Raw genomic sequence first — 15,166 nt, 5'->3', positions numbered from 1 at the left:
CTGTACTAGATTGAAACTAGTAAAGGGGGGCGCGGCTGGGGGCAGGGAGATAGTGAGGAAATAGATCAATCTGAGATTGGTACAATTGAGAACAGAAACGGGTCAAACACTCAGGGCAAGCAGGGACAAAGTAGGACTAATAGAGTAAACTGCATTTATTTCAATGCAAAGGGTCCTAACAGGGAAGTCAGATGAACTCAGGGCATGGTTAGGAAGATGGGACTGGGATATCATAGCAATTACACAAACATGACTCAGGGATGGGCAGGACTGGCAGCTAAATGCTCCAGGATACAAATGTTACAGGAAAGATAGAAAGGGAGGTAGGACAGGAGGAGGAGCAGTGTTTTTGATAATGGATAGCATTATAGCCGGACTGAGGGAGGAAATTCCTGGAAATTCATCCAGGGAAGGTATTTGGGTAGAACTGAGAAATAAGAACGGTTGATCACCTTATTGGGGTTGTATTATAAACTCCCTAATAGTCAGAGGGAAATTGAGAAACAAACTTGTCAAGAGATCTCAGGTGTCTGTAAGAAAGTAAGAAGGAAGGAGATTTTAACTTTCCAAACATAGACTTATAGATGGAGAGGAATTTATTAAGTGTGCACAAGAAAATTTTCTGGTTCAGTATGTGGATGAACCTAATAGAGAAGGTGCAAAACTTGACCCATTCTAGGGAAACAAGGCAGGGCAGGTGACTAAGGTGTTAGTGGAGATGAACTTTTGGGCCAGCTACCATAAATTTATTAGATTTAAAATAATTATGGAAAAGGATAGACCAGATATAAAAGTTGAAGTTCTAAATTGGAGAAAGGCCAATTTTGACGGTATTTGGCAAGAAATTTCGAAACCTGATTGGGGGCAGATGTTCACAGATAAATGGACGGCTGGAAAATGGGAAGCCTTAAAAATGAGATAACAAAAATCCAGAGAAAGTATATTCCTGTTAGGATGAAAGGAAAGGCTGGTAGGTATATGGAATGCTGGCTAACTAAAGGGTTTGCCTTATAAAAAAAAAGAAGCTTATGCCTGGTATAGACAGGGTAGATCGAGCGAATCCTTCGAAGAGTATAAAGGCAGTACATAGAACATAGAAAAAACAGCGCAGTACAGGCCCTTCGGCCCTCGATGTTGCTCCGATCCAAGCCCACCTAACCTACAGTAGCCCACTTTCCTCCATTTGCCTATCCAATGCCCGTTTAAACGCCCATAAAGATGGAGAGTCCATCACTTTTACTGGCAGGGCATTCCTTGAACTCTCGACTCGCTGAGTAAAGAATCTACCCCTAACATCAGTCCTATACCTACCACCCCCTTAATTTAAAGCTATGCCCCCTCGTAATATCTGACTTCATACGTGGGAAAAGGTTCTCATGGTCAACCCTATCTAAACCGCTAATCGTCTTGTACACCTCCATCAAGTCACCCCTAAACCTTCTTTTCTCCAATGAAAACAGCCCCAAGTGCCTCAGCCTTTCCTCCTACGATCTTCCTACCATACCAGGCAACATCCTAGCAAACCTCCTTTGCACGCGTTTCAGTGCCTCCACATCCTTCTAATAATATGGCGACCAAAACTGCACACAATACTCCAGATGTGGCCGCACCAGAGTCTTATGCAAATGCAACATGACCTCAGGACTCCACAACTCAATTCCTTTACCAATAAAAGCCAGTACGCCATATGCCTTCTTCACAGCACTATTTACCTGGGTGGCAACTTTCAGAGATCTGTGTACATGGACACCAAGATCCCTCTGCTCATCCACACTACCAATTATCCGACCATTAGCCCAGTACTCCATCTTCTTTTTACTCTTAACAAAGTGAATCACTTCACACTTACCTACATTGAACTCCATTTGCCACCTTTCTGCCCAGCTCTGCAGCTTATCTACATCCCGCTGTAACCTGCCACATCCTTCCTCACTGTCAACAACTCCACCGACTTCCGTATCATCCGCAAACTTGCTCACCCAACCTTCTAGCCCATCCTCCAGGTCATTTATAAAAATGACAAACAGCAATGGTCCCAAAACAGATCCTTGTGGAACACCGCTGGTAACTGCACATCAAGATGAACCTTTACCATCAACTACTATCATATCTTCTTCCAGCCAGCTAATTCCTAATCCAAACCTCCAACTCTCACTCTGCCATACCTCCGTATGTTTTGCAGTAGCCCTACCATGGTTAACCTTATCAAACGCCGTACTAAAATCCATATACACCACATCTACCGCTTTACTCTTGTCCACCTCCTTAGTCACCTTCTCAAAGATTTCAATAAGGTTTGTGAGGCACGACCTGCCCTTCACAAAACCATACTGACGATTCTTGATCACATTATTCCTATCCAGATGATCATAATTCCTATCCCTTACAATTCTCTAAGACTTTGTCCACAACAGAAGTAAGACTCCCCGGCCTATAGTTACTAGGGTTATCCCGACTCCCCTTCCTGAACAAGGAAACCACATTTGCTATCCTCCAGTCTTCTGGCACTATTCCTGTAGACAACGAGGACATAAAAATCAAGGCCAATGGCTCTGCAATCTCCTCCCTTGCTTCCCAGAGAATCCTAGGATAAATGCCATCAGGCCCAGGGACTTATCTATATTCACCCTTTCCAGAATTTCCAACACCTCTTCCCTACAGATCAAAAAGCCATCCATTTAATTAATTGTGACTCAATATTCACATCAACATCAATGTCTTGTTCCTAATGAACACTGACGAGAAGTATTCATTCAGTGCTCCCCAATTTCTTCAGCCTCCACACGCAACTTCCCACTATTATCCTTGACTGGACCTATTCCTACCCTAGTCATTCATTTATTCCTGACATGCCTATAGAAAGCCTTTGGGTTTTCCTTAATCCTACCAAACAAGGACTTTTCATGCCCCATCCTTGCTGCTCTTAGCTCTCTCTTTAGATCCTTCCTGGCTACCTTATAACTCTCAATCACCCCAACTGAACCTTCACGACTCATCTTTACATAGGCCGCCCTCTTCCCTTTAACAAGGGATTCCAATTCCTTATTAAACCACGGCTCCCTCACACGACCCTTTCCTGCCTGCCTGACAGGTACATACTTATCAAGGTTACTCAATAGTTGCTCCTTGAACAAATTCCACATATCGATTGCACCCTTCCCTTGAAGCCTACTTTTCCAAGCCACGCATCCTAAGTCATGCCTCATCGCATCATAATTTGCCTGCCCCCAGCTATAACTTTTGCCCTGTAGTGCACACTTATCCTCTCCATCACTAGAGTAAAAGTCACCGAACTGTGGTCACTGTCCCCAAAGTGCTCACCTACCTCCAATTCTAATACCTGGCCTGGTTCGTTACCAGAACCAAATCCAGTATGGCCTCAGCTCTTGTTGGCCTGCCTACATATTGTGTCAGGAAACCCTCCTGCACACATCGGACAAACACCGACCCATCTAATGAACTCGATCTATAGCTTTCGCAGTCAATATCTGGAAAGTTAACGTCCCCCATAACAACCACCCTATTACTTTCACTCTTCTCCTGAATCATCCTCTCAATCCTTTCTTCTACGTCTCTAGGACTATAAGGAGGCCTGTAGAAAACTCCTAACAGGGTGCCCTCACCTTTCCTATTTCTAAGCTCAGCCCAAACTACCTCAGATGGCGAGTCTTCATCCATCGCCCTTTCGAATGCTGTCATACTATCTTTGACATGCAATGCCACACCTCCCCCCTCTTTTACCCCTACCTCTGACCCTCCTAAAATATTAAAACCCTGGAACCTGCAACGACCAATCCTGTCCCTGTTCTACCCATGTCTCTGTAATAGCCACAAAATCGAAATCCCAGGTACCACCCACGCTGCAAGTTCACCTACCTTATTTCGTATACTTCTCGCATTGAAGTATACACACTTCAAGTCACCTTCCTGTTTACAGGCACCCTCCTTCGAGATTGAAGCCATGTTCCTAACCTCCCTACACTCCAGGTCCTGCATCCTAAAGCTACAGTCTAGGTTCTTATGCCCCTGCAGAGTTAGTTTAAACCCCCGAAAGAGCACTAGCAAACCTCCCCCCAAGGATACTGGTGCCCCCTCAGGTTCAGGTGTAGACCATCCTGTTTATAGAGGTCCCACCTTCCCCAGAAAGAACCCCAGTTTTCCAGAAACTGGAATCCCACCCTCCTGCATCATCCCTGTAGCCACGCATTTAACTGCTCTCTCTCCCTATTCCTCGACTCTCTATCACGTGGCACGGGTAACAAACCGGAGACAACAACTCTGTTTGTTCTAACTGAGCTTCCAACCTAGCTCCCTGAAAGCCTGCCTAACATCCTCATCCCTCTTCCTACCTATGTCCTTGGTGCCAATGTGGACCACGACTTCTGACTGCTCTCCCGCCCCCTTAAGGATCCGGAAAACACGATCAGAGACATCACGTACCCTTGCACCTGGGAGGCAACATACCAAACGTGAGTCTCTCTCGCCCCCCACAAAACCGCCTATCTGTGCCCCGAACTATCGAGTCTCCACTAACTATTGCTCTGCTCTTCTCCTCCCTTCCCTTCTGAGCAACGGGGATAGGCTCCGTGCCAGAGGCCTGAACCCCATTGCTTACCCCTGGTAGGTCGTCGCCCCCACAAGTATCCAAAATGGTATACTTGATCTCCTGCGCGCCTTTATAGGAAAACAACCTACCCAGGTAAGCTTGCGCTACACCAGCTTCCGGGTCTGCTCCGCACTTTCTTAAAAAAAACTTTCAAATTTAAACCGTTAAACAAACGTCACCGAGTCTTCAAGCAGCCACTGCCAAACAGCCTTTACCTGCTCTGCTGAGAGAGTGAGGGTAGTAATATACTTAAGAGCTTATACTTATATTAAGGGTAATATACTTAAAAGGGGACATGAGATAGTTTTAGCAAGTAGAATTAAGGAGAATCCAAAGGGTTTTTACAAATACACTAAGGAACAAAATCATAACTAGGGAGAGAATAGAGCCCCTCAAAGATCAGCAATGCAACCCTTGTGTGGAGCTGCAGGAAATGGGGGAGATACCAAGTGAGTATTTTGCATCAGTATATAAATATGGAAACTGATATGGAAGATATAGACTGTCAGGAAATTGATGGTTACACTTGAAAAATGTCCATATTACAAAGGAGGAAGTGCTGGATATCTTGAAACGGGTAAAGGTGGATAACTCCCCAGGACCTGAACAGGTGTACCCTAGAACTCTGTGGGAAGCTAGAGAAGTGATTGCTGGGCTTCTTGCTGAGACATTTGTACGGTTGATCGTCACAGGAGAGGTGCCAGAAGACTGGAGTTTGGCAAACTTGGTGCAACTGTTTAAGAAGGGTGGTACGGACAAGCCAGGGAACTATAGGCCAGTGAGCCTGAGGTCGGTGGTGGGCAAGTTGTTGAAGAGAATCCTGAAGGACAGGATGTACATGCATTTGGAAAGACAAGGACTGATTAGGAATAGTCAACATGGCTTTGTGCTTGGGAAATCATATCTCACAATCTTGATTGAGTTTTTTAAAGAAATAACGAAGAGGGCAGAGCGGTACATGTGATCTATATGGACTTCAGTAACGCATTCGACAAGATTCTTCATGGAAGACTGGTTAGCAAGTTTAGATCTCACGGAATACAGGGACAACTAGCCATTTGGATACAGAACTGGTTCAAAGGTTGAAGACAGAGGGTGGAGATGGAGGGTTGTTTTTTCAGACTGGAGCCTTGCGACCAGTGGAGTACCACAAGGATCAGTGCTTGGTCCTCTGTTTTTTGTCATTTACATAAATGATTTGGATGCAAGCGTAAGAGGTATCGTTAGTAAGTTTGCAGATGACAACAAAATTGGAGGTGTAGTGGACAGCGAAGAAGGTTACCTCAGAGGACAACAGGATCTTGATCAGTTGGGCCAATGTGCTGAGAAGTGGCAGATGGAGTTTAATTCAGATAAATGCTAGGTGTTGCCTTTTGGGAAAGCAAATTTTAGCAGGACTTATACACTTAGTGGCAAGGTCCTGGGGAGTGTTGCTGAACAAAGATACCTTGGAATGCAGGTTCGTGGCTCCTTGAAAGTGGACTCGCAGGTAGATAGGATAGGGAAGGTGGTGTTTGATTTGTTTTCCTTTATTGGTTAGAGTATTGAGTATTGGAGTTGGGAGGTCATGTTGCGGCTGTACGGGACACTGGTTAGGCCACTCTTGGAACATTACGTTGAATTCTGGTCTCCTTCCTACCAGAAATATGTTGTGAAAAGTGAAATGTTTCGGGAAAGAATTACAAGGATGTTGACAGGGTTGGAGGATTTGAGGTATAGGGAGAGGCTGTACAGGCTGGCTCTGTTTTCCCTTGAGCGTTGGAGGCTGAGGGGTGACCTTATAGAGATGTACAAAATTATGCAGGGCATGGAGAGGATAAATGAATAAAGTCTTTTCCTGGGGTCGGGGAGTCCAGAACTAAAGGACATAGGTTGAGGGTGGGCTGAGAAAGACGTTGGGTGGCACGGTGGCAAGAAATGCTGCCTCACAATGCCAGAGACTCGGGTTCAATTCCAGCCTCAGGCTGTGTGGGCTCTTTGTGTGGCTTTTGCACATTCTCCCTACGTCTGCGTGGGTTTCCTCCCACAATCCAAAAATGTGCAGGTTAGATGAATTGCCTGTGCTAAATTGCCTGTTGTGTTCGGTGTCGGCGGATGGGTCTGGGTGGGTTGTGCTTCGGCAGGTCGGTGTGGACTTGATTCCACACTCTAATAACTCTAAATGTAAAAGAGACCAAGGGGCAACTTTTTCTCACAGACGGTGGTACGTGTATGGAATGAGCTGCCAGAGGATGTGGTGGAGGCTGGTACAATTGCAGCATTTAAAAGGCATTTCGATGTTTCTATGAATAGGAAGGGGTTGGAGGGATATGGGCCGGGTGCGAGCAGGTGGGACTAGATTGGGTTGGGATATCTGCTAGACATGGACGGATTGTACTGAAGAGTCTGTTTCCATGCTGTACATCTCTATACCTCTATAACTCACACAGTGAGTTCGTAAATGCAATTAATGTGAATGGTATTTGAAGGAACACGTGTAATTGGAATGCTAAAGTTAGGTTGGAGTTTGTTTAAGGGAATCGAAATATGGAGGTAAAGACATCATGAAGCAATTGCAATGAGTGTTGGTGAGAGTGTGCCTGAGTTATTGAGTGCAGTCTTGGTGACCTCTTCTAAGAAAGATTACACTGATCACAAAGGACGTGCAATGGACATTCTTCAGATTAATTCCTGTGATGGCAAGGTTTTCTGATGGGGAGAGTTGTCTTGCAACCTCTCCAGTTTCAAAGCATGAGTGGTGATCGCAGTGAAATTTCAAAAATCTATGATACATGTGATAAGGTGAAAATAAATTGGATGTTTCTCTAGCTGTCTACTCTATATTTAAGGCAAATGATGACAGGATAAGGAATATGCCATTTAAGACCGTAATAAGGAGGAGATTCTTCCCTTGGAGGGGACTGACTAACACAGGGCCATGGAAGCCTGCTGGCAGAGCAAGATTAAGAAGAATCCCCAGATATTCTTCACGTTTATCAAGTGGAGCAGAACAATCAGGGAACATGTAGTGACTTGCCAATTTGCATCGCAACTTGACTTCATGGTCGAAGGCTGTTTGTGTGACTGGAGCCCAAACGCTCCTGGTATACCGCAGAGATCAGTGCTGTGTCCCTTATTATTTGTGGTATTCATAAGTGATGTGAGTGTGAAGTAGGTAGGGGGAGTGTGATAAGTAAGTTTGTGTTTGACACAAAGATTGGCCAGGTGGTTGGCAGTGAGAAGGAAGGTCTTATCTTACAGGAAGATACAGATGGAATGGTCAGACGGTCAGACAATGGCAGATGGAATGTAAACGTGATAAATATGAGGTGATACACTTTGGAAGAAGGAACCAGACAGGGGAGTACTAAAAGAATGGCATCACACTAGGAAGCTCAGAGTGTGCTTCTCCACATATCCCGAAAGTGACTGGATATGATAATTGATGATTTCAGCATTACTGTAGATAAAGCCTTTATTCATTGACCGAAAGATTATGCGAGTTTTATATGGCACTTTGGTAAGGCCAAATGAAATATTGTGTGCAGTTCTGGGAGCCACATTACAGGAAGGATGTGAGTGTATTGAATGAGGTGCAGAAGAGATTCACTAGGATGTTCCCTGGGATGAAACATATGAGCTGTGGAGAGAGGCTGGGTAAGCTCGAGTTATTTATTTTGGAGCAGAGAAAGTTGAGTGGATAAGTAATTCAGGTTTAAGATTACAAGGGGCATGGACAGGGTGAATAGACAACAGCTGTTCTTTTTAGTCAAAGTTTCAGCTTCCTTACAGTCTGAAACCAGGGAATGGAGAATGGAGAACAGAGAAACATGACACAGCTACTTCACTTCTGCCTTCACAGAAAAATACATAAACAAAGCCTTCCCAGCAATAGGAGAAAATCTGAGACTGAGGAGAAAATGATGTAGAATCAAAATAAACACAAATAAACTAATTTGGAGAAATTGTTGGAACTGAAAATAACGGGCATAGAAGAAATCAACACACATTGATGAAATTGGAAACATATTTGAGAAACTGACTGGTAGATTAATTACAGAAAACACAATAGAGGCACTGAACTTGGATTTTCAGCAAGGATTTTAAGAGAGTCGCAAGCCTCTTGTGCAAATTAAAAACACATGGGATAGTGGGTAATATATGAACATGGTCTTAAAATGGGACTGTTGACAGGAAACAATGAGTAGGAATAAATGGATGGTTTTCAGTTTGGAAGGCTCATGAGGCATCGCATATTCATAATACATCTCAAACATCTCGTTGAGGGAATCAAATGCAAAGTTTCCAAGTCTGCTGACAGAACTAGGATTTTGAAACGTGATGAGAATGTGAAAAAAAACTTCAAGGTGATTGAAACAAATGGAGTGAATGAGTAAATATGTGGCAGATGAAGAGCAGTGTGGATAGATGTGATGTTGCCTACTTTGTTGGGAAATACCAGCCAACCATTGGAAAAGGGAATTTTGAGAAATGTCGATCTATGAAGGAAACTGCACTTTTCTTCTGTTATTGTTTGGACAGACTTCTGAGTTCCATGCAGGGCAGTGAGTTTTGAAAACAGAAGCCAATATTTGGAATACATTTGCACACTGACCTGTTTACGCAGACCCACCAAGTGGGGAGCTGTAACATTAAAAAGGATCTGGGATCTCCCTGTACACCAGTCACTGAAAGCAACATTGCAGGAGCAGAAAGCAGTCAGGAAGATAAATGGGATTTTGACCCTTATTTCAGGGGGACTTGAGTCCAGGAGTAAGGGTGTCTCAATACAGGTGCACAGGCCCTTGGTGAGACTTCAACTCAAACATTGTGCAGTATTGACAAACGTGACATTGAGGGAGTGCAGCGAAGGATGAACAGACTGATCTCTGGGATGACAGACTTTTTGTGGAGCAGAGTTTGGGTTGAATGAGCCTGTATTCCATGGGATTTAGGAAATCAGTGGAGATCTCAGTGAGATATATAAAACACTGACAGGGTTAGATTGATTGGAAGCAGTGATGATTATACCCCTGGCTGGGACGTCTAAACCAAGAGGCCACAGCATTAGGTACAGACAGGTCACATTGTATTTAGATACGAATAAATGTCTGCACTCAGAGACTGGCGAACCTGGGAATTCTCTCTCTCATAAGGCTATGGAAGTCAAGGCACTAAAGACTAATGAAGATGTCTAGACACTGAAAGGATGGGGGAGAGAGCACGAGTATGGTGTAGAAATAAAGGGTCAGCCATCATTATATTGAATTGGATAGCAAACTCGACAGACCAAAGGGACCACCGCAGTTCCTATGTTATAGCTTCAGAAGGTTAATCACGTAAAGGGATTTGTACAGTGTGTGGGGAAAGTGCATTGAGGAGATGTTCAGACATTAACTAGAATGGGGCAGGCTCAATGTGCTGTATGGCCTATTCCATTCCCGATGTTTCTGTGCAGTCATTGATAAAGCTTTGTAAATGTTGTCACAAGTTCGCAGATGTAAGGAAGGAGATCTCTGCAGGGTCAACAGGACTGTGTTTCCCATTCCCTTTTCCATACTAAGGCTGAGGCTGGGTGTTCTGTCCGGATTTATCCTTTTAGACTTCGGAACAGTTTGATACAATAGCGTGTTTCAGAGACCATTGAAGAGTTTATCACATGTCTGTGGGTCTGGACTCACGTTTCGCCAGACCAGGAAAGCATGAGAGATTCACTTCCTGAAACTACTTTGGAAAAGCAAATTGGTGTTTCCAATCGGCATTGACTTCAAGGTCACTGTTACGGACACCAGATTTGAGATCTCGATATTTTATAATTGTTTTTAACTTCCACCAGCTGTCAGAGCATTAGCCTGGTCTGGATTATTATTCCAGTGACTTTAACAAAACAGCACCATCTCCACATGGGGACCTATTGGAAACCGCACTGAGCAGGATACTTCTGAGCTGCTTAACAGCTCTATCAAAAATAACTCCCAATTTGACTATCGTGATGAGACTGAGGGGGTTGTAATTGGTCAGATTGTAATTATTCCCCTCTTAGCGGACTGGACATAGCTGAGTAATTTTCCACATTGCCAGGGAGATGTCAGAGTTGGATGTGGAATGAAACAGCTTCCCCAGGGACAGGGCTTGTTGTGCAGCACAAGTCTTCAGTCCTATTGCAGGAATGGGGGACAGGGCCATTACCTTTGCCGTATCTAATGTGTTCAGCTGTTTCTTCTTGTCACGTGCAGCAAATCGAATTGGTTGAAGATTGGCATCTGTGTTTCTGTGGCATCATTATGACGGTGAGTTGAATCATCGACTCAACACCCCTAGCTAGGATGGTACAGATACTAATTCCTTGTTTTTTACACTGATGTGCAGAGCTGATGCATTGATAGAATGGGAATAATTGTGGAGCCCTCTCCACCAGTTAGTTGTTTAATCGTCTATCACGATATTTGGCCAGATGTAGCAGGCTGCAAAGGTTTCATCTGGGTGTATTTTCCTTGTGACAATTTCTCTCTCTCTCGATCATATGATTTGGTTTCATTTGATTTGATAGGATTCATTGTCGCATGTATCTAAGTCGAGTGAAACTCCTTGTTTATACACAGTTCTGGCAGATCATAGTGAGAGTTGAAGCTGCCTTTTTTGGAGACATGGAGTGGCCGAAATTTAAACGTCTACTTCAACTGTCTGTTTTTGAAGAGCCACAAATAGCCAGAAATTAAAATAGATTGCTTCAGCATTAGTGAAAAACGGCCTTTGAGAAGACAATTATTCCAAGGCAAAAGAAAGGATAATCTGATTTGCAAAGGATAATCTGATCTGATCTGGTCTGATTCTGAAACATGCCAACATAGTGATAAAGAAAGTTCTTTTTTTAAAAAAATGATGATTTGTAACAGAGCACACATGAAATAATGAAATTGTAGCACAAACACTTTGAAGAATCACTACAAAAGGTTACTTATTCTGATCTCAGTCAAGATTTGTTTTCATTCACAAAAACAGCTACTCAAGTTATCTTTCAGAAGCTAGCTGCGCCTTTGAAATTATTTACAATAATAATAAGTTCTAGTTAAATATTTGGTAAATAATCATGGACACAGATTTCAACGTAATTATAAAACCTTAAAGAGATGTCTGGCATGTCTTGTCTAATTCGATAAGACGTTGGTTTCCCTGATGGCATGGGCTGTGCACACAACCTTGTGTCTTTTCTCTTACTGTCCTGGACAGGGCTGTGGCCACACCAGGCCCTTATGCACGTGGATCGTTTGCTCTCAGTGGTGCATTTGTAGACATTGGTGAGGGTCCTTGTGAACATGTCAAATGTCTTGAGGCACCATAGAAAGAAGAGACGTTGTTGTGCCATCTCGACTGTCACATCTACATGGGAAGTCAGTTATCGTCACTCCAAGCAACTTAATGCTTTCCACCCTTTCAACTTCAGTTCCATTGATGCAGATGGGGGCATTTTCTCGTCCTTTCTTTCTGAAGTCATTGATCAGTTAGTTAGTTCTGCCGACGTTGAAAGAGAGGCTGGTTTCAGTGCAGCACATCACCAAGTCCTCTATTTCCATTCTGCATTTTGACTTGCCATCATCACATACCTGTACTACTATGATGGTATCATCAGTGAACATGTAGATGGCATTCGTTCTAAACTTGGCAATACAGTCGTGGGTGTACAGGGAGTATAGTAGGGGGCTGAGGACACATTCTTTAGGAATTCAGTGTTGAATGTTATCATGGAAGAGAACGCTTACCAATTTTCACTGATTGTGCACTGTCGGTCAGAAAGATTAGGATCCAATTTCAGAGGGCAGAGCTGGCACTAAAGTCAGGGAGTTTTGTGATTATTCTGAAGGGAATAGTGGTGTTGAAGGTGAATCTATAGTCAATGAGCAGGAATCTGACGTGGGTGTCCTTGTTGTCCAGATGTTCTAGGGATATGGCACCTGCTGTGGACCCATTGCACTCGTAGGAAAATTGTAGGGGATCAAGGCAGGCTGGGAAACTGGAACTGATGTGGGCCATGCCTAGCTTCTCGAAGCACTTCACGCCCCTCTGAGTCTCCTGCAGTCTAAAGAGAAATGTCCCAACTTATCCAATCTCTCCCTTTGACTCAGACCCTTGAGACCTGGCAACATCCTTGTAAAGTTTCAGTTTAATACCATCCTTCCTATAGCAAGGTGACCAAAACTGAACACAATGCTGAATGTGGAAATATTTGGAACTGTAAGTTTTATTCTGCTGCCAATCATTATGCTGCTGTGATATTGTTTTTTTTTTTGTGTTATTCTGAAATCTTATTATTCATTGAATCCTCTGACGGCAATCCCTTTGGGTGAACGTCCTCCTGATTGCTTGAATTTCAATCTATCTATTTTGTTTGGGCAGATATTTTGAGGCCGTTGTATATCAGAAAACAGGAAGAGATGATGGATGATTGTGCAGTGTGTGTCCTTTACTGGACCAGCTTGTCTCTCCAGTCACCTGAAGCTTTTATTGTGGGCCAGATTACCTCAAAATTATTACATCACAGAAGGAAGCTATTCAGCCCATTGTAGGTGCATGAACATAGAACATTGCAGCTCAGTACCTACAACATCCTTCAGCACTGCCGACAGATCCACCGACCTTACTGTCAACCGTAAATTTACTAACTCATCCTTCTATACACTCATTAAGGTCATTTTTAAAAGGACAAACAACAGTCACCCAAAGCAGATCCTTGCAGTATACCACTAGCAACTAAACTCCAGGATAATCATTTCCCATCAACTACCACCTTCTGTCTCTTTTCAGCTAGCTGATTTGTGATCCAAACGTTTCCATAAAATCTGGGAGAAAGTAAGAACTGTTGATGTTTGAGATCAGAGTCGAGAGTGTGCCGCTGGAAATGCACAGCAGGTCAGGCAACATCCGAGGAGCGAGGAGAAAATGAAGACTGCAGATGCTGCAGACCAGAAAACTGATTCCCGATGAAGTGCTTTCAAGAGAAACATTAACTTGCATGCACCTTGGACGCAGCCTCATCTGTGCTGCTTTCCAACACGACGCTCTCCATATTTTCATCAATAGCCTGCCATAGGGGACCTGATCAAACACTTCACCGAAATCCATATACCCCACTTTACCCTCATCCACCTGTTTGGTCACCTTCTAAATGAACTCTGTAAGATTTTTGAGGCATGACATACCCTTCAAAAAATCTTGTTGACTATTCCTAATCAAATGATTCCTTTCTAGATGATAGCAAATCCTATCTCTTATAATCCTTTCCACAACCAAAGTAAGACAGATATACAATTACCAGGGTTGTCTCTTCTCCATTTCTTGAGCAAGGGGACAACGTTTGCTGTCCTCCAGTCTTCTGGCACTATTTCTGTAGACAATGGCGTTGTAAAAATTCGAACAGATGGTTGTATAAACTTCTTAGAGAACCCTAGGATAAATCTCATCTGGCCAGGGGACTTATCTATTTTCACACTCTCCAGAACTGCTAACATCTCTACGTTACGAACTTCAATCCCGTCCAGTCTAATAGCCTGTATCTCAGTATTGGCCTCGACAGCATTTTCTTTTCCATTGTGAATACTGATTCAAATATTAATTTACAGATGTCCTATCTCCTCAGACTCCACACACAACTTAACACTACTGTCCTTGATTGCCATTAATCTTCATTTGGACATTTCTTTTATTCGTGACATACTGATAGAAAGCTTGAGGGTTTCCCTCGATCCTACTTGACAAAGACTTATCATGCTCTCTCCTGGCTATTCTTAGCTCTTACTTTAAGTCCTTCCATGCTAACTTGTAACTCTCAAGCATCCGAACTTAGCCTTCACGTTTCTTCTTTACATAAGCCTCCTTCTCCCTCTTGACAAGAGATTCAACTTCTTCAGTAAACCACAGCAGCCTCACTTGACCACTTCCTTCTTTCCTGACATGTATGAACTTATCAAGGACACACAGTAGCTGTTGTTTGAAAAAGCTCCACACTTAAATTGTACCCATCCTCTGCAGTTTCCTTCCCCATCCTATGCATTCTAAAACCTTTCCTTGTCGCATCACAATTGCCTTTCCCCAGCTAAAACTCTTGCCCTGCGGTATACACCTGTCCCTTTCCATCGCTAAGGTAAACATAGCTGAATTGTGGTCACTATCAGCAAAGTGTTCACCTACCTCCAAATCTAACAACTGGTCTGGTTCACTGCCAAGGACAAGATCCAATTTGGCCACGGCCCTTGTTGGCCTATCTACATACTGTGTCAGGAAACCATTCTGCACACATTGGACAAAAACTGACCCATATAAAGTAATTGAAATATAGCGTTTCCAGTCAATATATGGAAAGATAAAGTCTTCCATAACAACTACTCTGTTATTTTCGCTCCTATCCAGTATCATTTTTGTAATTCTTTCCTCTACATCTCTGGAACTTTTCAGAGGGCAATAGAGAACTGTCAACAGGGTAACCTCTCCGTTTTTGTTTCTAAACCTCTTCCCATACTACCTCAGTAGACGAGTCCTTATTAAGCTTGCTTTCAACCAACGTAATGCTGTCTTTGATTTTCAATG

The sequence above is a fragment of the Hemiscyllium ocellatum genome, unplaced genomic scaffold (assembly GCF_020745735.1).
Source record: "Hemiscyllium ocellatum isolate sHemOce1 unplaced genomic scaffold, sHemOce1.pat.X.cur. scaffold_1518_pat_ctg1, whole genome shotgun sequence".
Classification (NCBI taxonomy): domain Eukaryota; kingdom Metazoa; phylum Chordata; class Chondrichthyes; order Orectolobiformes; family Hemiscylliidae; genus Hemiscyllium; species Hemiscyllium ocellatum.
The sequence above is the reverse complement of the archived record's forward strand: the minus strand, read 5'-3'. Positions refer to the sequence as shown.